The sequence below is a fragment of the Felis catus genome, chromosome A1, assembly GCF_018350175.1.
Source record: "Felis catus isolate Fca126 chromosome A1, F.catus_Fca126_mat1.0, whole genome shotgun sequence".
NCBI lineage: Eukaryota > Metazoa > Chordata > Mammalia > Carnivora > Felidae > Felis > Felis catus.
In genome coordinates, this window is record NC_058368.1 from 146824675 (window position 1) to 146852538 (window position 27864).

General features: G+C 38.0%; 1 protein-coding gene across 3 annotated transcripts in view; it reads right to left on the reverse strand.

The window, feature by feature from the left end:
- HAPLN1 (hyaluronan and proteoglycan link protein 1) overlaps positions 1-26716 on the reverse strand; it is a 71256-nt gene extending 44540 nt beyond the window's left edge. Inside the window, exons 1-2 of one of the 3 annotated variants that reach the window (XM_019836379.2) lie at positions 4215-4226; positions 2283-2285 (exon numbers count right to left, since the gene is read on the reverse strand). The gene's annotated coding sequence lies outside the window, so the exon portion shown is untranslated. Of the gene's footprint in view, positions 1-2282; positions 2286-4214; positions 4227-26353 lie in introns of those variants that run through there. The other 2 variants (XM_019836384.3, XM_019836372.3) reach the window with 2 other exon arrangements.
- Positions 26717-27864: the final 1148 nt, after the last annotated feature.

Here is a 27864-nt window from a genome sequence, read left to right on the forward strand (position 1 = left end):
AATGAGAAGCCTACGAAAAGAACAGGAGAAGAGAAGAGAACAGAACAAGAGAAGAGAAGCAAGAGGGGAATAGGGAACTGGGGAGATGAGAGAGAGAAGAAGGGGAAGAGGAGGAAGAGAAAGAGGAGGGGGGAGGAGGAGGAGAAGGAGAGGAAAAACCCAGCCGCTGGAAGAGAAGGAGCAGTGCTCCTTAGTGCTAATGGACACCTGAAAAAGGCGGCCGGCAGCAACAGCCACTGGAAATGGGAGAAATGACTTGAAGTACAGAAATCACAACCAAGAAAAACCCACCAGATAGGCTAAGTGAACAATCTGAGCAGATCCAGAGAGGGAAAACCCAGCTTTACATAGCTTAAGGGCCCCTAAATTATGTACTGTGCCATACGAAGCCACAATTCACGTAATTATCCACTAAGCACCGCTTTATGCCAGGCAAGTAGATATAAGGCTTCAGATCCCAAAGTCACCCTTCAGGGAGGCTGCAAAGAAGTAGCACGGAGCAGAATGCTAAGTGCATAGAGACGACTCGGGATGCTGTTGGAGAAAGAGGAAGGGCTCCCCAGAATGCAATGGGATGGGAACCCTCTGGAGTTGTAGGACGCAGCAGCCTTGGCAGGCACCTAAGCCAGCCTGGGAGGGGACAGGCGTGGTTTCACAAAGAGGATGATGGCACAGCTGGATCTGCAAGACAAGGAGGTAGAGAAGGGGGCAGAGGATGTTGCTGTCTGTCAGAATAGCACGCACAAAGGAAATGAGCTGGGAGAGGCCTTGGGGCGCTGAACGGTTGCACGAGGCCCCGCGTGACTGCAGAGTAGGATAATCAGAACAGCGATGTGGATAAGCTGGCGCGTGGTTGGACAGGCATCCAGGGCACGGGCAAGAAGGCCTTGCACGGCACGCTAATTTGCATTTTTCTTGATGCCAGCCGGTTTTCTAACCAAATCCTCACCACCACTGCAAGTGGCTTAGTTTATCTTTACATATCTCAAATTAATACCCTAAAAATATAACTGCTAGAGCACATCACAAACAGGGATTTTCTTACACGTGTCGTGTTTTATTGACTAAGGAAGATGCATCCGTAACACACTTTCCAAAGATTTCTAGTGTTTTACAAGAGTATGATGTAAACATTTCAAAGCCTATTAGGCTAACTTTTAGTATTGGGTTTCACCTACTGTTCCGAAATGCCAGATTCACACAGATGTTACTGTACGTTCAACATCAGTGTAGTCACAGAGCACACCAAAAATTTAATACATTTTCATACTGGGTTATATCAAAAGAGTGTCAAGCCGCATACTTGAAAGTAGTTCTCTGAATATTGTGTGGGATTCAAGAGCAGAATATACACCATTGCATGGGTGCGTAACTACTGGAATACAAACTCCAGAAGGGTAGAAACTATGTACCATGATATCCCCTGGGACCCACTGGGAGTTCAGGGGCATTGGTGTTGCACTGTGCACTGCAGAATGGATGGCAACCCCCAGTGTTGTACAGTACACAACCTACACAACCATATGTTTTAGCCTTCTTGATATGAGACATAACACACACGCACACATACACACAACTAACCTGTTGAAACAATCATCACATTTTATACAAATGAAACAATCATAAAATTTTCAAATGATTAATGAACCACCTCAAAGTGATTCCATGTTAATGTTACAGAAGTTTAAGCCCCACTGAGGACAAAAACTGGATTTCAGAACTTTATGATATTTTATAAAGATACTCCTAGCATCGTGTGAGTTTCCTCTGAGTGTACATGAATAATAACGAATGAATTATTCAGTACTTACAGCTGATGTAAGGGTGATCCAGAGGTAACTAGTTACCGGAGTAACTCAGTTACTCCATTGCTTGTGTGGATTGCTACGATCCTTTCTCGCTTACCTCAATCTCAACCTGCCGTGGGCATATCTTGCACGTTTGCTGCTCATTTGAAGCACATAATCTAACATAAAAGACCACTTTTGGCCCAGGGCCTATGTCTTCCCATGCCTTTTCTCAAGTATGTCCACACAAGCTTTTGGAGTCCGTTTGTGGAAGAACATAAAGCATGAAAGTTACTGAAGCATTTACACAGGCTCTCGTTGCTAACTGCCCACCTCCTCTACCTCTCTCACCAATCCCTCAGCCATCTTCTTGATAGAGTATTCTCACACTGGCGGAAAATAAACATAGCATAAGCCTCTGAAAGCTTAGTGTGAGTGAGCCCATATTTCGTCAGTATTTCCCATTTTATTTCTTCACACTGGTACTTTGGAGATTGTCTGAAGTTGTACCTCCAGTGAAGGCAGAGTCAGACAAAAATTAGGGATGTAATATGCAGTCAAATAGGGGGAAGAACAGGAAAGGAAAGAACAGGACTTGAGGCCAAATTTTCTGTCTCATTTCCTCCTACCTGCTAATTTAAATTTACTTAAGAATCATGTCCTCTGGCCAACTCCTTGCATGATTATCTGACCTCTGTGTTAAAAAGGGAAAGACATGACCAGGAAAACAAAGAAGCAGCAGTTGTGAGTGGTGAAAAGGTAGCGTAGGGAACAAGACCAGTCTGTCCAATATAATCACCTTAGTGAGGGGTTCTGAACTCTGCTGGTCTCTTCCTGCACAGCTTCTAGAACCCTCCCTTGGCTTATATGAGAGGCAAAGATAGTGAAAGCCACGTACTTTAATTCTCATCTGAGTTGGTAATAGCAAGAGCAGCAACGAAATAAAAAGGCTCAGTGTGGTTGGACTTCAGGTGGTAATTTCTAGCAATGAATTCTGAAGCAACCGTGTCACCTCTTCATTCTGCTGATGCTGACTAAAAATGTAGTGCAGCAAATCCAATGCCAACACAGGCACAGGCCCCACCCCTCACGCCATCCCAGCCATTTCAGAGACTCAGCATGTGAACTCAGGAAAGTTCTTGAATCTACACTGCCAGGCCAAAGGGTGGGAGAGGAGAGTAAAACAGGTGGGGTGCAAAGTGACACAAAACAAAAGAAGGTCAATTAAATTTCAGGAAGTTCAAAGCAGGATAAGGTTTATTTTCTCCACATCTGGGAGGGTGTGTTGTTGTTTTTGTTTTTTCATTCCTGATTTTCAAGGGGAGAATTTCATTCTGTAAAAATTCCATTAGAGAAAAAAAAGCTAATAGGTTAAGTTGGCTGTTTGTAAGTTAAGATAGTTAATGTGACAGGTATTTTAAAGTATATGCAAAAGAGGAAATGTACTTGAAAATACTGAAAGGACTTCAACATAACTGGTATAACAAGGGCAACTAGTTATTAAAAAGCAAAACACACTCACACCCACATACACACACACAGAGGAAAAGAGGGAAAGACAATGATCTCACTGAATCATTAACCTCAATGATCTAGTCCAGTCAAAATCAATTTTTTAAAAACTGCACAATTGGCAAAAAATACCCTGTTCAGCAAAAGCATAAATTTCTGTTTAGTGTTCTGCAGAATGACAGAATAAATATCTACTCACTGGCATAGTATTCAAAGCATTTATTCAACAATGTTTTAGAAGTAAGCATATAAAATGCAATCCATAGCCCCAAATATCTTACCATTATGGAATCCAAACCAGCAATGACCTCTTGAAATCCCATTGGATTGCATTGGATGTGACACTAATGTGATTAGATGCTCAGTTTCCCCAACTAAAATGTAACTCCATTGCCCTTATTGTATTATCAGCCCTTGAATCTCCAGCATGCAGGCTGGAAGAATGTCTTCAGACTATTGTGTAAGTGATCTGTCAATTTTAATATTTTAGGACATCCTACTCTTTAATATGGATAATGAAAAAAAAAAAGAAAGTATCAGGAGAATTGATTAACTTTGTATTTTTGTTCTTTGGTGTTACAATATTTAAATTATGGAAGTGCATTTATAAGAACATTCCCCGTTACTGCTCTTCAACTGACACATCAAAAGGCTGTTTTTACCCCCTTGGTTTCATTAAGAAACAAATACTGGATAGACAAGAATTTCTAGTCACAAAATAAGCCAAATGGGATGAAGAAAATGTGTTCTCATATCCCTCAATTCCTTCCTTTGTTTCTTTTCTTTCTTCTTCCTTTTTCTAGAATACCCTGATGTCTGAGACATTTTACCTATTCATGGATTTACATTTCAAGGCTCTCTCCTCAGACCTGCCATCCCTGACCCAAGTGATAGCTATTTTCTGACCCTCTCTACCCTTAAATCCAGTATTTCCTTTGCCTTTAGTCTTCTGTTGGTCTCTTGCTTCTTGAACAATGCCTTTGATTTTTATCTTCCATAGTGAACATTTTAGGCAGTGGGAGAAATATTTTGCTCAGGAAGTCATCCCAATGACCACTGAATCACACCATCCACCTTGGCTGCCTTTTCTGAGGCACAGGCTATGTTTATCTCTATATAGCAGAATAGTTCCTGCCATTCTTTATTTGGTTCTCTTCACTAGTTAAACTTTTCAATATCCACAATGGATCTGGCATGAAATCACTGGCATAGTCCCCACTTTAAGAAGTCTTCATTCTTAATTGTAAAATGAAGTTGCTTTAAAATACTACCATAATTGGCAAATCAAATTCTCTCCAATAATTAAATGCACATGAAAAGCAAATGGTTGTTGACCTCTTTTGTGGGTGCCCATGATTGTGGATAATTTCCTGGGATAGTATTTGGCAAATGCGGGCAGGTTTGAATCTTTTTTTTTTTTTTACTTTGGAAAATGGATATTTGAGGAAATGTTATTTAAATGGGAGACATTAGTATAGACTGAGGAGACAATAACGCTGTAAGATGATGCATTCAGGGCAATAGTGGACAGAGGCAGAAAACTTCTATCACTTTCTGCTTATGTACAATGAGAAATAGCTACTAATAATTCTACGAATAAAGCCTTAAACTAAGAAAACTGAGCTGAAGGCCAGACAATATTCATTTGCTCACTGGTGCCCATTTGGCCAATAGAAGATGAAGCCTATCAGCACCATGGGGGAACTTATTCACGCTTATGTACAATTCTTCGTACAGACATTGTGTTGGTACAGACAAAAATGCCATTTAAAATGAGCTTGCCTGGAGGACTTGCAAAGTCTACAACAGGTACAGATAAAGTCTACTTTATTGGAGTTTTCTCAGTCCATTAACCAATCATTCTAATTATTAGGCCCCCATTTATATAAGATTTTCTTTTTTCACGACAAAATTAATTTGGCCATCTTTTCTGTTTGGGGTGGATGGTGGGGAGGGTTTGGAGTCACTGGATTTAGCCAAGTCTCTAACTGAATATTCTGAGCCTAAATGGTGACTCTTTTCATTGTCAAACTGTTAGGTAGACAAAGCCAGTGTAGTAATGAAAACCACAGTTATGGGTATTTGAGTAGTGACGATTACTAATACTGTCAGCCTGTCTTATGTTTCTCTGGAGGGAACAGCTGCCCAAATGGTTATTTTTTGGGCAATAAATGTCCTCAAAACGGAAATACAATTTTTTTTCCACTGGCCAGCCAAGAAGTGTAAAAAGGAAAAAGGAGACTTTGGAAGAATGAAGTGCTGACAAAAACCTACTTCAACTACTTTAGTGTTTTGCCTAGGGCAGGCTGTAATGGGGGTTGGGGGGGACAGAGGGTGGATGGTATCTGTAGAACACATGGGGTGACTTCAGTCTTGAAAGTAGAATCAAATATGCAAACTGAGGCCAAGTAATGGACAATTTTTCTCAGAAATGGAAGAAGTTATTTATTTGCCAAATATCCTTAGATATTCTAAATTTATTGTATGCTGATTTTAATACAGAATGTAGTATGCATGTAGGCATCTATTTCCACATAAAAATAATAAAACCAAGTAGTTTACACACACACACACACACACACACACACACACACACACACAATTACACTCAGTTAATTCTAAGTCCAAATATATATGCATCTTTAAACTTTTTTTCTTCCACTGGATTTACATAGAGTTTTCCCTCTTAAAAGTCGGAGATAGGAAATTCTATATTAATAAACATAAAACATTAAAATTCATCCTTCCTTAGTTTCAAAGTTAAATAACTAATATTATTTTACATTTGCAGTATTATTTGTTCACTATTTTCTTCAAAGAACTATTTGTTAAGAGACCACCCAGAAGTTTGAACTAATTGAGGAAGCAATCTTTAGCTTACTTGAGAAGAAAGACTGCATGGAACACATTCCTGGCACTAGTCCTTGGTCATATCTACTTGGATATAATGCAAAGGACAATCATTTTGAAAATACCTTGGTCTTTTCTTTTTGCCCTTAAAAGCCCAAGACATTCATAGTTAAGAATCTCTGATACTTTTTTTTTCAGAAAAATTCCTTCATAATTTGAGGTTTAGAAATGCCAGGAATAAACGAGCCACCCAAGGAGATCATAAAAGCCAAAGTCACAGATGTAGAAACAGGTTTTTAGTAGTGTGATGAATCTGAGTTTGGGAAAAGTGAAAGATGTAATTCAAAGTAGAGCATTTAGGCCTTGGAATTCTCATTAACTATTTGGTCATGAGAGAAACATCTGCAAATCGGGACTAAAAGGTTTATGAAAAAATATTGAGGGAACACATTGGAACCTAGAATAAGAAAAATGTTGGGCAACTTCTATTTAGAGCCAAGTTAATGGTATTTTCATCAGTACAATTGTAGCATTTTAGGGTTATTAATATGAGTTTGATATTGCGACAAGAGCCACAAGTCCATTTTCTTAAAGATTTCGCCCATTTTCCTCTCTTAAATTATGATATTTGTCTGCCTTTTCTCCACTCAGGGAAAAGTACCTGATATAATTTGAAAACCATTTATGTAACTATTTGTTAGATATTCAAGCATGTTAGTATGATTAATAACTAAGTAAATCCTTTAGTACTGTCCTGTCTACTTTATTAAAATAAGTCACATATTTTTATTATCATAAGTTTCTATTTATATATATGTGTATTACTTTAGAAAAACTACAAAAATAAAGAAAAGCAAAAGATGAAAATAAAACCATGTAGAACTTCTGCTTCTGATAAAGATGGAGTAAGAGGGGCAGGATCTATAACCTCTTGTCTAAAATAACTAAAAGGAAAATGGACAAAATATAGAAAAAACAGCACTCAAAATGTGCTTCGTGTGTGATTGTCCGAGGTTATTGCCAAAAGAAAGTTTCCATGCTACAGTGCAGGATGATGGAGTCTACATCGATGCCACTGGAACACTTGAGTTGAGGGGATAGAGCCCAGTGTTCTGGAAATCCAATGAAGTCAGAGATCACAGGGCAGAATGTTGGAGAGGAGAGGAAAGAGAAGAAGAGAGGAGATGAGAGGAGAGGTGTGAGGATAGGGGAAGAGAGGGGAGGGGTGTGGGGAGGAGAGAGTGGCTCAAAGAAAGAACTTAAGCAATCTGTACACCCAATGTGGGGTTGGAATTCACAACTCTGAGATCAAGAGTCATGCTCTACTGACTGAGCCAGCCAGATGCCCTGAAAAAATTTTAATGTTAAATTAATCCAAAAAAGAAAAAGGAGGGGGGCAGGGAATGAAGAATAGAAGAAGCGAGTAGCAAAATTACCAAGATGATAGATTCAAAACCAACAATATCAATATTTATGTTAAATGTAAGTGATCCAAATAAAACAATTAAAATTCGGAGATTGTCAGATTTAGTTGAAAAGAAAGACTTAACTGTATATTTCCTAAAAGATAGTAGCTTTAAATGAAAAAGAGAAAAATATATTAAAAGTAAGAGGATGGAGAAGTATATAACATGCTAATACTAATAAAAAAAGATGGGGAGACTATATTAAAATCAGAAAGTAGATTTCAGAACCAAAAAATATCAGCAAGGAGAAGAGGATAATTTCATAATGATAAGTTGATAAAATCATTAGTAAGACATTACAATCTTAAAAAAAAAATGTATGCCACTAATAACAGAGTTTCAAATACATGAAGGTTTTAACCTGATACAACTGTAAGGAGAGAATATCTCTTTATCAGTAATTTATAGAATAACTAGTCAAAAAAACAGTAAACACAAAGAAGACTTGGACACTATAAATCAGCCTGATCTCATTTATATTTATACAACATTCTATTCAATAACAGTAGAATATACATTCCTTTCATGTGTATACCAGGCATCTACCAGGATTCTACAAGATACTACATTCTGGGCCATAAAATAATTCTTATAAATGTAGAAGGATCCAACACATGCACAATATACTCTCTGACCATAGTAGAATTATGTTAGAAATCAATTGCAAAAAGACAGGTGGGTACATGGGTCAGTGGAACAGGATAGAGATGCAAGAAATAAACCCAAACTTCTGTGGTTAATTAAGCTATGCAAATGAAGCAAGAATATATAATGGGGAGACGACAGTCTTTTTTAATAAAGGGTGTTTGGAAAACTGGACAGCTACATGCAAAAAAGAAAGAAAAGAAAGAAACTGGATCACTTTCTTATAGCATACACAAATATAAACTCAAAATGAATTAAAGACCTAAATCTGAGATCCGAAAACCTAAATCTCCTAAAAGAAAATATAGACGATAATCTCTTGGACATTCCCCTTAGTAACATATTTATGGATATGTCTCCTCAGTCAAGGAAAACACTAGCAAAAATAAACTATTGGGACTACATCAAAAATAAAAGCTTTTGCACAGCAAAAGGAACTATCAACAAAATGAAAGGTAACCTACTGAATGGGAGAAGATATTTGCAAATGATATATCTGATAAGGGTTAGTATCCAAAATATATAAAGAACTTCTACAATGCAACACCATAAAACAACAAATAATCTGATTAAACATAGGCAGATGATCTGAATAGACATTTTTCCAAAGAGGACATACAGATGTTCAACATCACTAATCATCAAGGAAATGCAAACCAAAACAACAATAAGCTATCACTTCAAAATAGTCAGAATGGCTAGTATCAAAAAGACCAGAAATAAGTTTTGGTGAAGGTGTAGAGAAAAGGGAACTCTTGTGCACTTTTGGTGGGAATGTAAATTGATGCATCCACTGTGGGAAACAATATGGTCTCCTTGAAAAACTAAAAATAGAACCACCGTACGATCCAGTAATTCCACCAGTGGGTATTTACCCAAAGAAAACAAAAATACAAATTCAAAATGATATATGTACCACTATGTTTATTGCAGCCTTATTTTTATAATAGCAAGATATTTATTGCATACATATCTGAACATTTTAGCCAATAACAAGTGCTATTTTTATTTTCACCGAAATAAAACCAAATTATACAGTGTCTTTAAAAGTGATTTTTAAAAATTGAATATATGATCAGCATCTTTCCATTTCATCAAATCTTCTTTTACATGGATATGGATGTTTATGTGTGTATAAAATATACATGCCAAAAATATTTTAAACAATCATGTATTTTGTATATTTAAGTATGTTTTTATTGTTTTTCTAATAAAACATTGTCATCACATAGCTATAGGTAAATTTTTAGCAATCTAAATTTATTTTCTTAGGCTCAATTCTACAAAGTGAGATGAGTAAGTTAAAGATACATATTCACAAAGTTGTGCAACCGTTACCACTATCTAATTCTGGAACACTTCATTACTCCTAAAAGAAACCTTATACCTGTGATAGTCACTCTCCATTCTCTGACAACCACAAATCCACTTTCTGTCTGTTTCAATTTATCATATTCTGGACACTTCATATAAATGGAATGATACACTATGTGTTTTTTTTTTTATGACTGGCTTCCTTCATTTGGCATCATGTTTTCAATCTGTAGCATATATAAGTACTTCATTCTTTTTAATAATTCTTTGCATGAATATATCACATTTTGCTTATCCATTTAGAAGTTGATGGCTATTAGGCTTATATTGTCACTTTTTGCCTCTGATGAAAAATGCTGCTATGAACATCCATGTACAAGTTTTTGTGTGGACTAGTAATGGGATTGCACTTCACTATTTTACATTCCTACAAACAATGCATGAGGGTTCCAATTTCTCTACGTCCTTACCAGGATAGGTTTTAATTAAACAAATTATTGTCTGTCTTTTTAATTATAGCCATCCTAGTGGGTGTGAAGTGGCATCTCATTTTTTTATGCTTATTTATTTACTTTAAGAGAGAGAGAGAGAAGCAGAGAGAGAGGGAGAGAGAATCCCCGGCAGGTTCCACATAAGTTCAGAGCCCAATGTGGGGTTCGATCTCACAAACCATAATACCAAGACCTGAGGCAAAATAAAGAGTTGGATACTTAACCAACTGAGCCACCCGGGGAAGCCTTCATTTTGGTTTTTGTGTTTCCCCAGTGACTAATGATGTTGAGCAACTTTTCATGTGTCTGTTGCTCATTTGTATATCTTCTTGGGAGAAATGTCTATTCAAATTCTTTGCCCATTTTTAAATTGAGTTGTTTTTTTATCATTGAGTTGTAAGTGTTCTTTATATATTCTAGATATGAGACACTTAATAGATGTATGATTTGCAAATATTTCTCCCAATCTGTGTATTGTTCTTTCATTTTCTTGATATTGACTTTTGGAGCACAAAGGTTTTTAATTTTGATGAAGCCCAGTTTATCCATTTGTTCTTTGGTTGCTTGTGCTTTTAATGTCATCTCTAAGAGACCACTGCCTAATTCGAGGTCATGAATATATACTCCTCTGTTTTCTTCTAAGAATTTTATAGTTTTAGCTCTTATGTTTAGGCCTTTGATCTATGTTCAATGAATATTGTGTACAGTATGAGGTAGAGGTCCAGACTGATTCTTCTGTATGTGGCTGTTTACTTTTCCCAGCATCATTTGTTGAAAAGAGTATAGTTTCTCCGTTGAATTGTCTTGGCACTCCTGTTGAAACCATGCTATTGATTTTTAAGAACTTTTTGCATATTAGGGATACTGCTCTTTTTGTTTTCGGTGCATAATGATGGTAAGGTACATCACACTGAATATTTTATATCTGTTTGGTTACTTCAGCTATGGGCTGTGTAGAGAGAACCTTGAAGTAATCAAACAAATGTAAAATATCCAGTGTGATGAGCTTACCTTCAATAAACTACTGAAGGAACATTTTTGTTTGTTTGCTTTTTGGGATTTGGGTGTTTTGGTAGAACTTATTCTTTCTGTCCTCTCTCTCCTTCCATACTGCCCCTTGAAGTAAGCTTCCAATCCCTATTACACTTTGTATCTCAGCCAACAAGGGTGCTTTCCAGCATCTGAACGTAAAGATCTGGCTTTATAAATAAAGATACAGTTTGTTTTTATCTCCATTCACCACTTTTCAATTTGCTATTTAGCCAGTTAATAATCCTCCAAGAGCGGAGAATCTTAAAGGAGATTATTATTTTTTTCGTCAGGTGTGTCCAAAATATTTTTGGTGACTTTATATGATTACTATTATTAGGGTAACTTACATAGAGCCTAGTCATGCTGAATAACACTCCTTTGGTTGTCCTTAAGGAGCAAAATAGTTCAAGTTGTAAATTATCAAGGCCCAGGATGCCTTTGTTTTACTTCAAGAGAAATCCCATGGGTTGTACAGAAAGTTGCTCTGCTCTGGAACAATCTTCTTTAATCGAAGGATCCTAAGCATTACACAGAGCACGAATGCAATTATATCAAAATCTCAACTTCACAGGCAGTCAATACACTGCAAGACATTTTGTGTACGCTTAGATAATTTTCAATTGTATAGCAGGGCACAGATGAAGGGAAATGTTTTTATATAGTCCATTCAAACTTGAATTTCCTGTAGTGTTCACCCATGCACCAAAAATTTGGATTTGCAATTCATGAGAACATTCTGATACATAAATGAAATACATAAACAAAGAAAGAACTGATTCCTGATAAATTTCATAGTAAACCAGTCCTGTTCCATAATTTAGGATAATAGGCTTAATTAACAACCAATTTAAAGTGTTGATAATAACAGGAGCATAATTTCTATACTTCTACTTTAACATTAGGAGAATGGAACAACTGGAATCCCTTCTGAAAACACATGCTTTATTTAAAATTACACTTATCTACTACTACGCTGCATAGAAACCAGGATTTTTAAAAAGAGGGCACCCTGGCATTCTAGATATTGTAGGTATGTCATATCTGAATGACTTTCTCCCCTTCTGAGGTGGCAGCTACTGGCCTATAGCAAAGCCATGGAATAATTATTATCCAGGAGTCATAGATTGTTTACTTCTGATGCTCAGCATGGACATTTTCATGCTGGTGCAGACAAAGAGGGATGAGGGGAGGCAGTGCATTTTTTTTCACAGAATGCATAGTAACACACATTAAGATCACATTTTGCTCTATACTAATTTTTTTTTTTTAATTTGAGAGAGAGTGTGAGTGTGGGAGGAGCAGAGAGAGAGGGAAAAGAATCCCAAGCAAGTTCTATGCTGTCAGTGCAGAGCCCTAACCGGGACTCGGCTTGAACTAAGGAACCGTGAGGTCGTGACCCAAGCCAAAGTCAGGAGCTGGATGCTTAATCAACTGAGCCACCCAGGTGGCCCTGCTCTATATCAATTATAGTAAATTGGTATTTTCCTTCACTGTTTAGACCTCAAACTCTTCGAACTATTTTGTTTTATGTTTGGGCAATTAATGCATTACCATGAATGATTTCATTATGAGACCAAGCTAGGTTTCAATTTTTGACATAAGCTAACCTTTTATGGGATGCAGATGTTTAAATGATGATGCATTGTTCTTCTCATTCTGCTATCTGAAGATTAATTTGAAATAGTAATACATAATGAGATAGTCACAATAAAGGAGTACAGAAGATCAATGCCTTCCATTTTGAAAATAAAGGTTTTCAACTCTGCATTGACATTTATTTTTCATTTTTCTGGTGCACCAGCTATTTGTTTAATAAAAGGAGACCTTTCCAGTGACAAGGACATTATCTTACTCATTTCTATAATTCTGTGAGCACTATCAATCAGGAGGTTTGCTTTCAAGTCATGGTAATACAAATTGGGTTTTTCCTTTCAGTCATAGAGTTCCAAGGCTCAAAGCCTGTACGTGGGTTATAAAGCTAATACTAAGAGTGATTGCAATGTGGCTTGGAAGCTAGAAGAAATAAAAGGATCTGCAGAGTTTGGAATGATGTGCCCCAAATAATAAACTTTTATAGAACAAAACATACTGTTTTGCATTTAGAAATAAATTGCCCAAATACGAACTAGGAAGATAATAAACTTATTCAAGGTAGCTTCACAGGACAAAACCAGAACAAATGGATGACAGTGAGGAAAGCTGATTTCGCACAATGTCAGCAAGAACTTCTTGGTAAGCCCTCTCAAAGTGAAACGAATTGCCCTGCAAAATACATAGTGCTTTCTGAGGCTGCAGGTGTTGAAGTAGATCAACAAATTATATCACACAAGGGATTCCTGTGGTGGGTGGAACACTGGAACAGATCAGGTTCTTTGAACTCTGATTCAAACCTTTCAGGTTTGAATCTGATCTAACCTTTCAGGTCAAAAGTCTTAAGAATATCAGGTGGATAAAACAGTCCATTAACAAGGAGGCTCTAAATGAGTGAAAGACATGTCAATAATTAATTACAGCATAAATACATAGAAAACTGTGCTACGTAGAGTAATGGTGATGCAAATAAAATACTAAGAGGGAACTGAGACAAAAATGACTAATTTCAGCGGGCAGGCGGTACAATGTAAGGTTGCCTGAGGAAGTGTTGTATTAATGATCCTATTGGGAGCCATTGTTCAGGAGGGAGGGATCAAGGGTAAGCGATTCCTGCCTGAGAGAAGTGAAGGAGCAAAGGGTGAAAGAACTGCATGAATGTTTGGGAAGAGAAGATCTGGAGAATGAAGTCTGGAGACTGTCATTGTCATCATCTTTGTGATAAATTTGCATTTACTTTAGCTACCAAGATCTGCCTCTTGGTGCCTTAAACAAATAGTTACAATATTGTAAACTATCCTATATAAATCATAAACTTTACGATCATTCTATTGATTTCCTCTTTGTAATGTAAAATAACATTGGAGAGTGATAAAGTTACAAAGTTAGGAAGCTTCTTCCCTCAGAAGGAAAAAAAACAGTAAATAATGTTTTAAATCATAGACCTAGTCTGATCTGCTCACAAGATCCATCGGGTCCCAATTTCGGGTCAAATAACTGTAAAATTCATGTGGAAGTTTATTTTTAGCCATACTCTATTTATTGGGTTCCATCTTTTAATTGTTCTCTTTAGAACGTTTTTCTGAGTGTCTGATGTTTGCACTTCCCACTTTTTTGACAACAAAGTATCCCAGATAACCAAAATAAATACATAAATAACATTAGATCATATTACAGATGGATATGAGCCTCCCAAACGTGTCCATAATTTTTCCTAAACAGCAATACGACTGGATGACATCTGAAAACAGACTGCAGGAACTGAGTCACCACGAAGTCTCAGTCTCTCAGTTTAGCTCCTTCAGGGAACTGGTATCTCTCTGATACCCTTCAAGCCCTCTGGGCTCAAAGACTTTGCTCTCTCAGAGAAAGTAGGCTCAGCAGATAAGAGCCACCCAGTCAAGCCAACCTGCTGACTTTGGGAATTTTCGAATGTGGAAAAAAAAAAAAAAGGCAAAATTTCCAGCTGGCGAATTTTGCTACTTGTTAGTCTACCTGAAGCCTTTTATTGCCAGAACATATTAACAGTCTTTGTTATTGTCAGCAGTTTTTTATGTCCTGTGCCTGGGTGTGGGTTGTTGGTTTTTTGTTTTTGTTTTGTTTTGTTTTTTGTATTTATTCTGTTGTGGCTTTGTAGTATTTCTTGAATTTGTGACATGGACAGTCACAAGCTATTTTTTCAAATGTTTACTTTTTTATTTTTAAGAGAGAGAGAGACAGAGTGTGAGGGAGGGAGGGGCAGAGAAAGAGGGAGACACAGAATCCGAAGCAGACTCCAGACTCAGAGCTGTCAGCACAGAGCCCAATGTGGGGCTCAAACCCACCAACTGAGAGATCATGACCTGAGCTTAATAGACTGAGCCCCCCAGGCGCCTCACAAGCATTTATTTCTGAAACATTGTTTCTGCCCCATTTGCTGTTTCTCCTTCTGGGATGGATGGCAATGTCCACAATGCCCATAGATGTTTTACTCTCCTTTCCCCACACACCTAGCTTCCCAAGCCCAGTACTTTTTCCCCTTCTTCTCTTAGGTTTCAGTCTGCTTCTTATTGTCATTGTTGCTTTTCAGACCTATTTTCCATTTACTAATTATCTCTTCAGTGTGTCTCAACTTTTCAGAAACTCCTGGATTGAGTTTTTAATTTTAGTTATTAGTATTTAATTATTGTCTTCCCAGTTTTAGAATTTCCATTTGAATGCTCTTTTTTCGTTGTTGTAGTTTCCAGTTCTTTGGCAAAATTCTCTGAGTCTAATTTCTTAAACATATTACTCACATAAAATCTGTATCTGATAATTCTAATATTTAGATCTCTTATTGATCTGTTTCTATTTTTGTTTTATTACCTGGATTTTTTTGATTGTTTCTTTTTTTAATGTTTTTATTTTTGAGAGAGAGAGAGGGAGAGAGAGAGAGAGAGAGAGAAGGAGACAGCAACAGTGTGAGTGGAACAGGGGCAGACACACACACACACACACACACACACACACACACACACAGAATCTGAAGCAGGCTCCAGGCTCTGAGCTGTCAGCACAGACCCCAATGTGGGGTCGAACCCACAGACCACGAGATCACAACCTGAGCCAAAGTCCTACGTTCAACCCACTGAGCCACCCAGGTGCCCCTTTGCTTGTTTGTTTTGGTCCTTTGGGCCTACCATCTGGTATGCTGCGTAACTGTAGATGAGAAGAGGTGAAGCTAGCACTGGTCCCTGAGAACCTTGCTAATGATATTAAATAATTTGAACTTAATGTTCACAGTAATAGAAAGGTGTTGAAGGGGTTAAGCGGGCAACTTTTTTCAGATTCACACTTGAGAAACACTAGCTTCTGTGTGGGAGAGTGCATTAGAAAGTAACAAGACTGAAGAGGCAGACACCAATGGGTAAGGTTTGTAGGAATTTAGACAAGAGGGGATGGTCATGGAAGGTAGGGTTTATGCTAATTGAGATAGAAAAGGAGATATTTATGGGATAGAATCAACATGGTGACTCTGTTTTTGGAAATAGAATGGAGAGAAAACAGTATAATTTACTACACTAGATAAAACTGGGAGCAGTTCAAATTTCAGAGAAAGAAAATGTATCAAAAGAAATCATTAGTGACTCTGATGAGGAGCGTTCCACTGGAGTAGTTGAGGGAAAAAGCACATTGTTGTGAGTTGAAAAGTGGATGCAGGGGCGCCTGGGTGGCGCAGTCGGTTAAGCCTCCGACTTCAGCCAGGTCACGATCTCGCGGTCCGGGAGTTCGAGCCCCGCGTCAGGCTCTGGGCTGATGGCTCGGAGCCTGGAGCCTGTTTCCGATTCTGTGTCTCCCTCTCTCTCTGCCCCTCCCCTGTTCATGCTCTGTCTCTCTCTGTCCCAAAAATAAATAAAAAATGTTGAAAAAAATATTAAAAAAAAAAAGTGGATGCAGTGAAAGGGTAGAGAGCGACCACATGTAATTAATTCATGAAGCTTGGCTCTGATGGGAAGGAGAGAGATTGGTAGATAGAATGTATGTGAGATTATGGAGAGTTATATATTTTTAAGACAAAAAGTTATGACCATGGTTAAATGCCAATAAATAGGAAGAAATAACCAGAGTGGAGAGGTTGAAGATAGCAGAGAGAAAAACCTTAATTAATCGGGACTGTTTCTGAGAAGAGGATATGGGATCTTGAGCTCAGGGTGCAATGTCTGCCTTAGACTCTTAGAGGTAAAGCATAGCTTTTTTTTTTTTTCTTCTTCTTTCCCTAATAGAAAGGAAAAGAGAATCTATGGAGGTGCTGGTAGTCAAAAACAAGTTTTGGTGGCAGAACAGTGACAAAATTCTTTCCACATGGCTTCTATTTTTAGTATGAATTAGGGAGGCTTAGATATCTGCTACAGGGCGTTCAAGAAACAGAAAACCTTTAAGAAATCTGATAGAACTGCCACACAGCATTCAAGATCCATCTGAGGTCAGATATGATGATCTGTGGTCCAGATATGATGACCCATTATGCAAGGTGTTAGGAGGGTTTCCTAGCAGTCCCCAGCAATTTGGAGCAAGTATAGAAGAGGTGAGCTGTTAGATTTTCCTGAAAAAGCATTTCTGGCTGGTGGGTCCCTCTGTAGACAACAGGTCAAAGACAGTGAGAATGTTGGCAAGCTGATGGACAACAGAAGAGAAAGCAAAGGGTGAGGGAGCAAACAGGTAGAAGAAAGACAGGAAGTCTGGGATGGAAGTTTCAGGTCAGTTTGATGGACCGGTCGTCCGAAAGTCCAAACATTCTTGTTAGGATGACTGGGATGATGACAATTTTTGACTTATGTATAAGAAAACCAGTTTGCTTGAGGCAGTCTTGATTTATATTACTTTGCTGGAATAATTAATAAGTCACCTTACTAATTTCACCTTCAAAGTGTTCCCGGTTGGCTAATAAATTATATGGCCTTGGTATCTATATAGAATTGGAATGGACCAGGCTTGGTAGAAGGAAGATAATGAGTTCAAGTATGGACATGTTGAGTTCAACTAGTTTAAGGGAAATTCAGGGAGAAAGGTCAAGTAAACTTTACATGCACATACAACCAAAATTCTATCATAAAACATAAAACAGTACTAAATGACTTCTAATTTATTATCTTAAGAATGATATACTAATTTGCAGACAATAAACTTCTAGAAAATATTTGCATTAAAAATTTGAGAGCCCTTTTGAGGTATAAAAACAAATGACATTTTTTGGTAAAATGAAAAACATTAATCACCTGAGGAATAATTTTAACATTGACCAAATGGTAAATGGACTGAGTTAAGTTGAATCATACCTCAAAACATCACAAGGTGGCAGCACAACTACAAAATGACATAGTTAAGAAGAGAAAAGATCCCTTTCAGCTATTTCTGCAGTTAGAATATTTGGGAGTTTATACCCATTGTACATGCTTGTATGAACGTATGCTTTTTCATTTAAAAATAATTGCTTGTTTTACCATTATTGCTGACTTGCAAAAGTGAAAATTAAAAAGTTTGTTTTTAACATGTACATTATTTTATAACATTTTACATAGACCAAAACACATGATTACTAATATACATTATGTCATTTTTATAACTGTTGGTGTATAGGCTATATATACAAAACACCATAGTTATAAATGTTTTATAAATTTGCATCAGTTGGTATATTGTAGTTAGACAATTTTATTTCGATGATCTTTTTAATACATTTAACTAGTGAAAATAAATTCAGTAACTTCATTTGGTGACTTTTAGAAGGAAAGTGTTCAGAAGTCTCATGGAGAAACTCTTGTTTGCCATATTCTAGTAGTAAGAACTTCAAGTGTAGGGTAGGGTTATCCAATTTAGTCAATGAAAAATACAGGACACCCAGATAAATTTGAACTTCAGATAAACAACAAATAATCTCATTAGCATAAGTATGTACCATGAGATCTTTGGGACATATTTCTACTAAACATTATTCAGTTATCCTTTGGTTTTTATATGGCAGCCCTAGTGGGGAGGACAATGGGAGGGAGAAGAACTGGAGGGAGGGGGGAAGCAAATTGCTGGAAAAACCAGAGAAATCCAGGATTCTGGGCTCCAAATCTGATCTAAGATTTAGAGGTCTTCAAGATGAAGGAACTAGGAAAAGAATTATAAATGGACCTGAACTAGGCTGCATTCTGTGGCGAACTCATTTGTATGTTAAGCTAAACAACATGGGCTAAGGTTAATCAAGTACTCTGGTGAATTACCATCTACACCACACATTGATTACTGATCTTTAAACAACAAAATGCAACAACATATATTTAAAGCTAGCTCAGTATCAGACAAAATTGAATAAATAACTACAATTCAGACATTTTGGGGTCTTACCCATGTTCAGAGTTATCATTATGAAAATCTGTCATTAGAGTATCAAGGCTCGGAAATACCATTTTAATTTCATTTAATTTAACAAACATGTCTGGCACCTTCTATACGCAGAGGACTGACTAAGACTCTGAGACATAAGGATTAATAACACACTGATGTTATCCAACTCAGTGGACATTGATAATTGATAAAGTGAGAGTTAAAATCACACACAATGGCAAAACTCATTCTTACCAATTTTTTCCTGGGTTTCAGTTCATGGTCAGCTGTTTTCCCCTTTGTTCTTCCCTGGGATGATGTCTTTCCCTCTTCTGTATGATTTTCAACTACCATTTTAATACTAAAGACTTCCAAATCTATTTTCAGCCATGAGTTCTCTCCTGTGCTTAAAATATATACATTCAACTCACATGGGTTCTCCACTGTCCTGTCAGTCTTTCCTAAATTAGATTCACAATATTCTTCAAGAAACCTTTATTCTTCCTTTATTCTCAATCTTGGTCTATTGTATTTCTCTTCATGTTAGAAGAGAACATGAAAAAGTCACACTATCCTTGACTTCTTTCTTTCATCCAATAAATGCATCCTTTTTAGATCATGCCTACACTGTTCCAAAGCCTCTCTAAACTCATTTCTAGGCTTTAGTGTTGCTTTTCTTAAATTTAGAATTTTTTGAAATTATCAATTATTTCTACTTACATTATTCATTTTACACCAATTATTATTGTTTAAATCTGAGAAGATTTTATGCACTTAACAACACTGAAAGTGGGAAGAAGACTAAAAAGGAAACAAAGACTGAGTCAGGGAATGGCCTGAGGTTGGGAAGTGTTCAGACATCTGGAACATAGGCACTTGGGATAAAAGGCCAGGAGATGAAGGAAGCCCCATGTTCTGCACTGTACTGTGCATTGACAACAACAGTAAGCATTTATAGGGCACCTACTGAATGTGAGCATCTATATCTTCTGGCTAGGTGAATTAATGCAGATAAATGTTCCTTTTCCTCTAGGCTGCCGGGAAGAAAGGGAAGGAAACGGGACTTTCTAAATCTGGGTTATCTGACCTGGCAATTTAAAAAGTGGTGAGCATATCTTTATATAAGAAAAGATAGTATCTTACAGGACTAGCAAACTATGGTGGCATAATCCAAGGAATGTAATCAATGAGAACATAAATCTGAAACAACCAATAAAATATGACTATTGTTATACTGTATGTTAATTAAACATAAAACGGGAATTTACACAAATGACTATGATTAGTGTTTCTTATATAAAGCCAAAGCAAATGTTTCATTTTTTTCCTGTAGTTAGTTTTCCAGAATCTAGAATCAGCATCAATGTCAAAATTTCTCTGTAGCTAATCATAGTTAGGTACCTGAGCATAATTTAAAAGATATTGACTTTGACCCATCTTTTCAACACGAGGCCTCTTTCCTATGCTTGCCCTACACATATTTCATCTTCTTCCCTCAGCCCCTTCACTTAGAGGAGTCCTGGGACCAAGTATGTGGATTCCTGTTGCTCTTTCCCTCTATACCTGGACATTCAGGGTGACCTAAGGGCTCAAAGAGTAGAACATAAGAAGCTCTAGGTGCCCTCTTTGTCCAGGGGCAGCGACCCAAGTGCTGCAGAGGACGTGAGGGCAGGTTTTGGCAAAGTAAAGGGATGGGCTTTGGAAGCCCCTCCAGGTAGGAGAGGGGAAACTTGGTCTGGGCAAAGCTCTGGGAAGAGGATGAAAGGACAGGTTGATCCGGCTCAGCTGAAAGGAGCCAATCATTAACAGGATCCAACATCCTTCAAGTTTCTAGAAATGGGCCTTGAGGGAGTCCCTCTAGCCTCACACACGGAATGGGGTAACTGAGAGATTGAAGACCATGGAGGACTAAATCAGCTTAATTACACCCTTTGGTGTAAGGATAGGAAGGCCCCCAAATGTTTGAAATTCTTTTTACAGAAAACAAAACATTTGCTTTAGGGACATAAAAGGCTTGAAATGTAAATGCATGAGTGAAACTCATTCACACTGAAGTGTAATCAGTCAGTCAAGAAATCAATAAACCAGAGAAGTATCAGATCTTCCGGAGTGGGGGTAGAGAGCAGGAGTCTCACTTTATGAGGTAGAGGCGAGGTGGAAAGTTTGGATAAAGGCAAAGAAAAGAGACCCAGGAGACTATGAAGCCAAACTTCACCTATGTGGCAAATTTTACTAGTGATTCATGATGTGCGTCCATCTGTCTTCTCCACTAGCTTGTGAACTCCTTGAGCCAATTACTGTGCAACCCCTAGTATGGTGCCTGGTGCAAATGGTAAGCACTACATCATCCTGTGCTCAATCTGAATTTAGCTGCAAACTGGCAGACAGCAACTGTGTGCAAATGAATTTTTGCTTTTCCTGTCCATCCAAGCAGACGGATTATTGGAACCCTAGCCCTCCTGGAGTTCTGGAGTGTCAGAGCTGCCCTCCCAGGCCCATCTGTGCCCACACAACCGAATAAAACAAAGCTCTTATCCGCTCAGCTAGATAGCAAATAAGGAAAATGATTTTGAAGATGTATGCCCCAAATTCTCTTAATATAAAAACTACGAGGCTAGACTTTTTTAGTTGTTTCTGTTTCTCAGTATACCTTAGGATCCTGTGCATTTTAGATCCATTATCATTAATTTTGACTTTCTGATTTTTTTAGAATGAGTTTTCATGGAAGGGTCCCAGCACATAGTGCTAGCATAGTACCTGGCAAATAGCAAGTATTTGATAACTTTTCATTGAATGAACAAAATGAATGCAAGAATGATCAAATGAAGTGATCCCCAATTCAAAATAAGAGAGTCAAAATAAGAAAAAATCAGACAGTGTAGGTGGAAACTGATCCAAGATATCCACGAAACTTTAAAAGTTTAGGAAAATCCAGATTTACCATAAAAATAATTTGAATTTTATTTAACTTAATTGGATTTTATTCAATACAGTAAATGTAACTGGAGTATAGTAATTGGAATTTAGTAACAAATCAACTGATTTGTGTTCCCTGTAGGGAAATTTCTATGGCTTCCAAGACTGAGAACCAACCCCTGAACTGTAGTCAGTTTTCTGTTACTTTTATTTTGTGAGTTTGTTTTGTTTGTTTTTGTCTTGCCTTGTTTTGCAAATGGCCTCCTGGCCTTCTAGCAATCCCTGCCACCCCTACCTATATCAGGTGTCACTCTCCCCCCCCCCCCCCCCCCCCGTTAGACTATAAAACAATGAATAGAAGCTCAAAATAGTCCAGCACCATTTGATATTTTAAACAAATCCTGGCTTTATCTGAACATGGCTAGGAAGTCTTCAATCCCAGGAGCCTCCTCATCTCCATCGCCAGGAGAAGCCATTCTGTGGACCTACTACTTATAGCTGAGAACGCAGTAGCAACAGAGCATTTCAGAGAGCTTGACTGGGTCTTTCTCATAAACTCTAGTATCCTTAAGTCATCTGAAATCATTAATGACAATTTTGTAATCCATGTCTGAACTTCTTCTTTCACGGCCTCTGACTTTTAGGTGCTTAAACTACAAGTATGGGATTCATTCTAAATCACGAGGATGGTCAGAGGAAATTGTTAACAGAATGGTTTGTTTCTGGTGGATAACAGCTTATTGGAAATAAGAATTAAGATAATATGCCTTATTTTACATGATTGATAGTGTTTTCAGCCACCACTTCTGATCAACTCAGGCTATAATTTTGTGGAATTAATGAAAAAGGACTTAATGAGAGGCTGTCCTTCTTTCACCGTGTAGGTCTCACGGCCATACACAAAACCAAAGTTCCCTAAATAGGGAACTTCCATTCCACACCAGCATGCCCTAACTCGATTTGTGGATGACACCTCTAGAGCTCAGGAAGTAACAAATTAATCATTTTTTTCTTACTGAGGCATTTTACCTTCTAATGTGAATTTCAGAACTTGTCTTGATTAATGTCAGTGTGCTGAACACTGTTGCCATTAAGTCATAGATCTTGCAAAAAGCCAATTGGAATAATAATTCATGTATCTCCTGGAGAAAAGGTTTTCCAAATTCTCAATGCAGTATTCTGATGGATTAATCTATGCCTTCCTGATGCTCCTTTCAAACACTGGCTTTCCTTGCAATAGTTCTTTTTTTAGGATTTTTTCTATCATGTCAATTTAATGAAAACGATGTTCCTACTTCAAAACTGCATATGAGCAACAGGTATTGAAGACGTTGTTCTACATGAATTATTAGTGTTTGAGGGCAATATTCTGTAAAATATTCCTCCAGGACCCCCAAACAAATTTTACTACTATCCTTTTACATTTAATGAAAAAAATGTCTAGGGAATATGTAATAATATATGCTAGTACATGTGTGCTAGTCTTTTAATCTAGTATTTATTTACCCATTCAAACTCAGTAACACTGAACTTTACAGAAATATATTTCCATGTGAGAAACAGTGATTCCAGACAGAAATATATTTTCATTTGAGAAAGAGTGATTCAAGATTCCAACTCTCCAGTCCTTTCTTGAGCTAGGTAGGTCATGACATCCTTCTACAAAACACATCCTGTGTTGGAAGTGAGTTACAGTTATTAAACTATATCCTCATGGAGGCAGAAAGTTGATGGTAAATTACCCAGTAAAGATTAAGCTGATTTTAAATGCAACCACTGGGAATTTAATCAACTGTTAAGTGGTGCCTTGATTTTTAAATTATATGAAAGTCACTTACCGTATTTTCTACTCTGAGCTCCTACCCCAACATCTGGCATATAGTTAGTGTTCAGTGTCAACCCAATGGAAGTCTCAGATTTTTTTTAGGGAGAGAGGCTGGTGAAAAAAAAAACCTTCTTTGACTCATCCACTAGGTGGCACACAGGGACCGTACTTCACACACACCATCACAGAGTCTACATTTCATGGTGTAAATAAAGAGCTGCATTATTAATTTATGCTATCACGGCCACTCTACACCTAATATTTGCTTAACCAGCTGTTTCCTCTAATTCTCCTTAAACACTATTGATTAAAATCCTAAGCATATTCAGGGTTCCATCCCTCCCCATTTTCCTCCAACAATATTTTGTTACCTTTAAATAACAAACTAAGTACATTTAAATAGCACAAGCCAAGTACCATGGTTACTAATAATGAATCCAGGATGTTGGAAAATCAACTAAAGGCAACAGAAGACTCTGATGTAAAAGTTATTTTCAAATTTGCTTTGCATTGTGTTGGAATTTTAATTGGTGGAATACCATTCCCTTAAAAATGTAATCTGGAAAATAAAACATGCATGGGAAACACGCAAAAGGAGATGAAAAGAAAGCTGGCACTAGCATTTTCTGGAAATGAGAGTTATTTTCTGAAAATGATTCACGTTCATTTTTCCTGAAACAAAGTCCAGTGTTACCTTAAGATTCAAAGACTTCTTCAACTCTTCAGAAAATACCAGCATTCCACAACCAAGATGTTAAAAGGCAGGACTGTTCCGTAAACCATCTACACATAAAGTATCTTTCTGCATATTCCGCCAAATGTATTTATCCTGGATGTGTTACTTGCTCCCAAAGGAAGGAAGAGGAAGTGAAACTACTAGGGATATAATGAATTGATTCTTCTCTGTGAAAGTCTCTTCAGTACTTCTAAATTACAGTGTCCGTCATTCCTCTGAAAGACAGGGCCTGCTGACAATAAATAAACGGCTCACTTTATAAGAACATGATGCGCTCCTCTTTCTTCTTTTCTCATGGAAAGCCCAGGCCCACTGGACACTTCTGTTTGGAATACTGGCTTCTGGGCATGTTCTCCCAGGGGGCCAGTGATCTTTTAAGTTTGTTGGTTTTCTCTTGCTCATTTAATTAAGCTTAAAGAAAATTACTCCTACTTATCTATTTTTTCCCATTTTTAAGCTGTTTCCAATTTTGTGAAGAGGTTACCAAAAATGTAACGTCAGCTCTTAGCTTAAACAATTAAATTATTAAGAACAGATAGCCCGCAAATGACTAAAGACTAATAAATGTTCAATAGACCTCTGGCATACATTCTATTTCACTGAATGGAATTGAAAACTTTTTTTATTAGTAGAAATAAATGCAAATGAGGATAAAAACTAATGTAAGAATTAAGAACTATCACACTAAAAGTTATCCAAAAGGAACTTGTGTGATATATTTTTGGTACAACAATATTCCCATTTTATGATTCCATTAAAATATTGAAGTCACTGGAGTATGTATAAAATTACTGCAAAATTTAGTACACTGAAATAATCAAATAGAATGATTACCAGAAACTACATTTGTAATGAATAAATATTACATTTCACTTAGAAATTAATTCACAGGCTTTATTTCTTAAGAACCGTTAGCTTCCAAGAAGCCAGCCAGTATGTTTGATTTTATGACATCACGCTGGAACATGTACAGGAACACTTTCCACCCTAAAAATTCCCAAATGTACTAGCCACTTTGTGTATTTTTCCAGTGATAAATGAAAATAAAATAACTTATTTTCAAAGTAATAAACCATCTCATTTTGAACACAACAGTCAAATTCAATGGAAGAAAACAACTTCATTTAAGCCCCAAAGTGTTCAGATTTGCTTAGGGTGGTGAACATTCTCAATACATAAATCGTTTAACCAACTTTTAAAAGTAATCTTAATAACTATGACTTTAAAATATTTTTCAGTGCCTTAAAATTATCTAGCAACATCATTCTATGTATGACACACATAATTCTATAATCTTAATTTCACAATTAATCAGAGAAGCTGGGAACAAAACTGGTAACACCTCAAAGATTATCAATCTAACAGGTATTACCTACATGATTGCCGTATCTTTTTTTTCCACACAAACTTATATATGCCCTAAAATAAAACTCATAAGTCTGGAATGGTCATTCCCATTCATTAGCATTTCCTTCAATCTATACTATCTTTTTTTTTTTTTTTTTATAATTTCAGGTGCAATAAAAATGCTTGTTGAAACACAGATGGAAAAGCCAAGAGTTGGAAACCACATGCCTACCAGATTTATAGTAGCACTAGCAAAACCCAGGATACTAGAGTTAATCCTTACCCCAAAGTAGACTGAACTTTTTTTATTGCACTTCAGCATTTTGTCTGACAATATGACTCTTCAAAAAAAAAAAAAAAAAAGTGGAGATGTCATGTTAAACCCAAAAGAAAACTACAGAAAATAAGAAAAATTGTTTTAATGTATGTATGCATCATAATATGTATTGCTCTCTGAAATCTTAAAGGCACAAGGTTTGAGAGGAAGAGTGAAAAATTTATGGAAGTTTTACCTTGTCCTGAAATCCAGAAGTTCAGATGCTCTCAAGTCCTGCTGAGGTTGGAGCCTGGAGATCAAGTGAAGCTAGCGCTCTTTCTCCTCACCTTAAGTTTGTCTCTGGGCAAGTGTGTGTGTGTGTGTGTGTGTGTGTGCGCAGAATGTGTCTTTGTGGCGCTGGATGGCAGAGGTCCTGGTCCTGGGAAGAAGGAGGCACTTTCTCACCAAGAGCAGAAGAAAAGCAAAGCGTCACCAGGAAAGTTCTCCTCCCAGATCCCCTAATTACAGCCTAACGTGCACTTCATGCAAACTTCAGGGAGGAAGGGAGGGGCAGCTCTGTGCCCAGATCTTGTGAAACAGCAGCTTCTTAGATGACTTTCCACTCTGCTCAGATCCCTGAGTATCCCGCTCAGGGGTTCAGGGAAAGCAGCAGCTACAGCCGCAACCCCCACCCACACCACACCTCCTGAACTCTCACCACTCCTAGGTCTGTACAGAGGGGCTGGGTAAGGGGTCTGGAGGATGGTCTATGGGGCAGCAGTGTGAGACAGAAACTCCAGGACAGTGCATTTTCGCGCGCTAGCTTGTGTGTGTGTGTGTGCGTGCGTGCGTGTGTGTGTGTGTGTATGTTTGCCTTGGTTAAAAGAAAAATCCAAAGGTAGAAAAGGTCCTGGCTTTTCCACCTCCCTCTCCCCAAAGTAGACCTAGGGTGAATAGGTAGAGAGGGAATCATGACAACAGGAGACAAAATTTCATAAACTGGAGGTACCGTTCCACCCAAATTGCAAGAAGTGTAGTTTCTTGTTAACTGGACTCAGTTATCAATCTGGGTTTGACTCTCCCTTAACAAACAACTGCTATTGTATCCTTGGATGACAGAGCTCAAAGAACCTGGATTTATTTATAGAGTGAGGAATGCGAGGGGCAGACGAGATGGGTGGGGTTGGCTTATGGATCCATACCCAGGATTAGAACCAGATGGGCACAGGGTGAGCGCGCGCGCGCGCGCAACACACACACACACCCCTAAAATAACCACTGGGGAAGATGCTGGGACACGCGGGAAAACGCCTCCTGAACAAACAGACGTTTATTTATAACTCCTGGGAGAGTATATAGGTCCATTGATTCCCGCCTTGAGTAACCAAGGGTTTTGGAGAGGAAATGGCTTCATATTTCAATAACAGAGCCACCTTTGATGGAGCCTAGGAGGGGAAAAAAAGAAACACACCGCAGGAAGCAAACGGCTGTTGAAGCAGCCGGGAGGGAGCGGGGTTGGCCCGGGGATGAGGACAAGCAAACAAGCCTGAGGGGCTCCGGGCCAGCGAGGAGGCGAGACGTGGGCTGGCCCGCCCGAGAGCCCGGGGGTGCAGGGCACCGTGGGCGCGGGGCGCTGGGAGGCGTCCAGGGGCTCGCGGCCTCATGCCGGCTCTGGCCCGAGGGCCGGGGAAGGCGCAGGCTGGACTGACTGCGGGCTCTTCACGACCACCGCTGCAGCCCAGCTGGGGCGCTCGTGGGGCGGGGAGA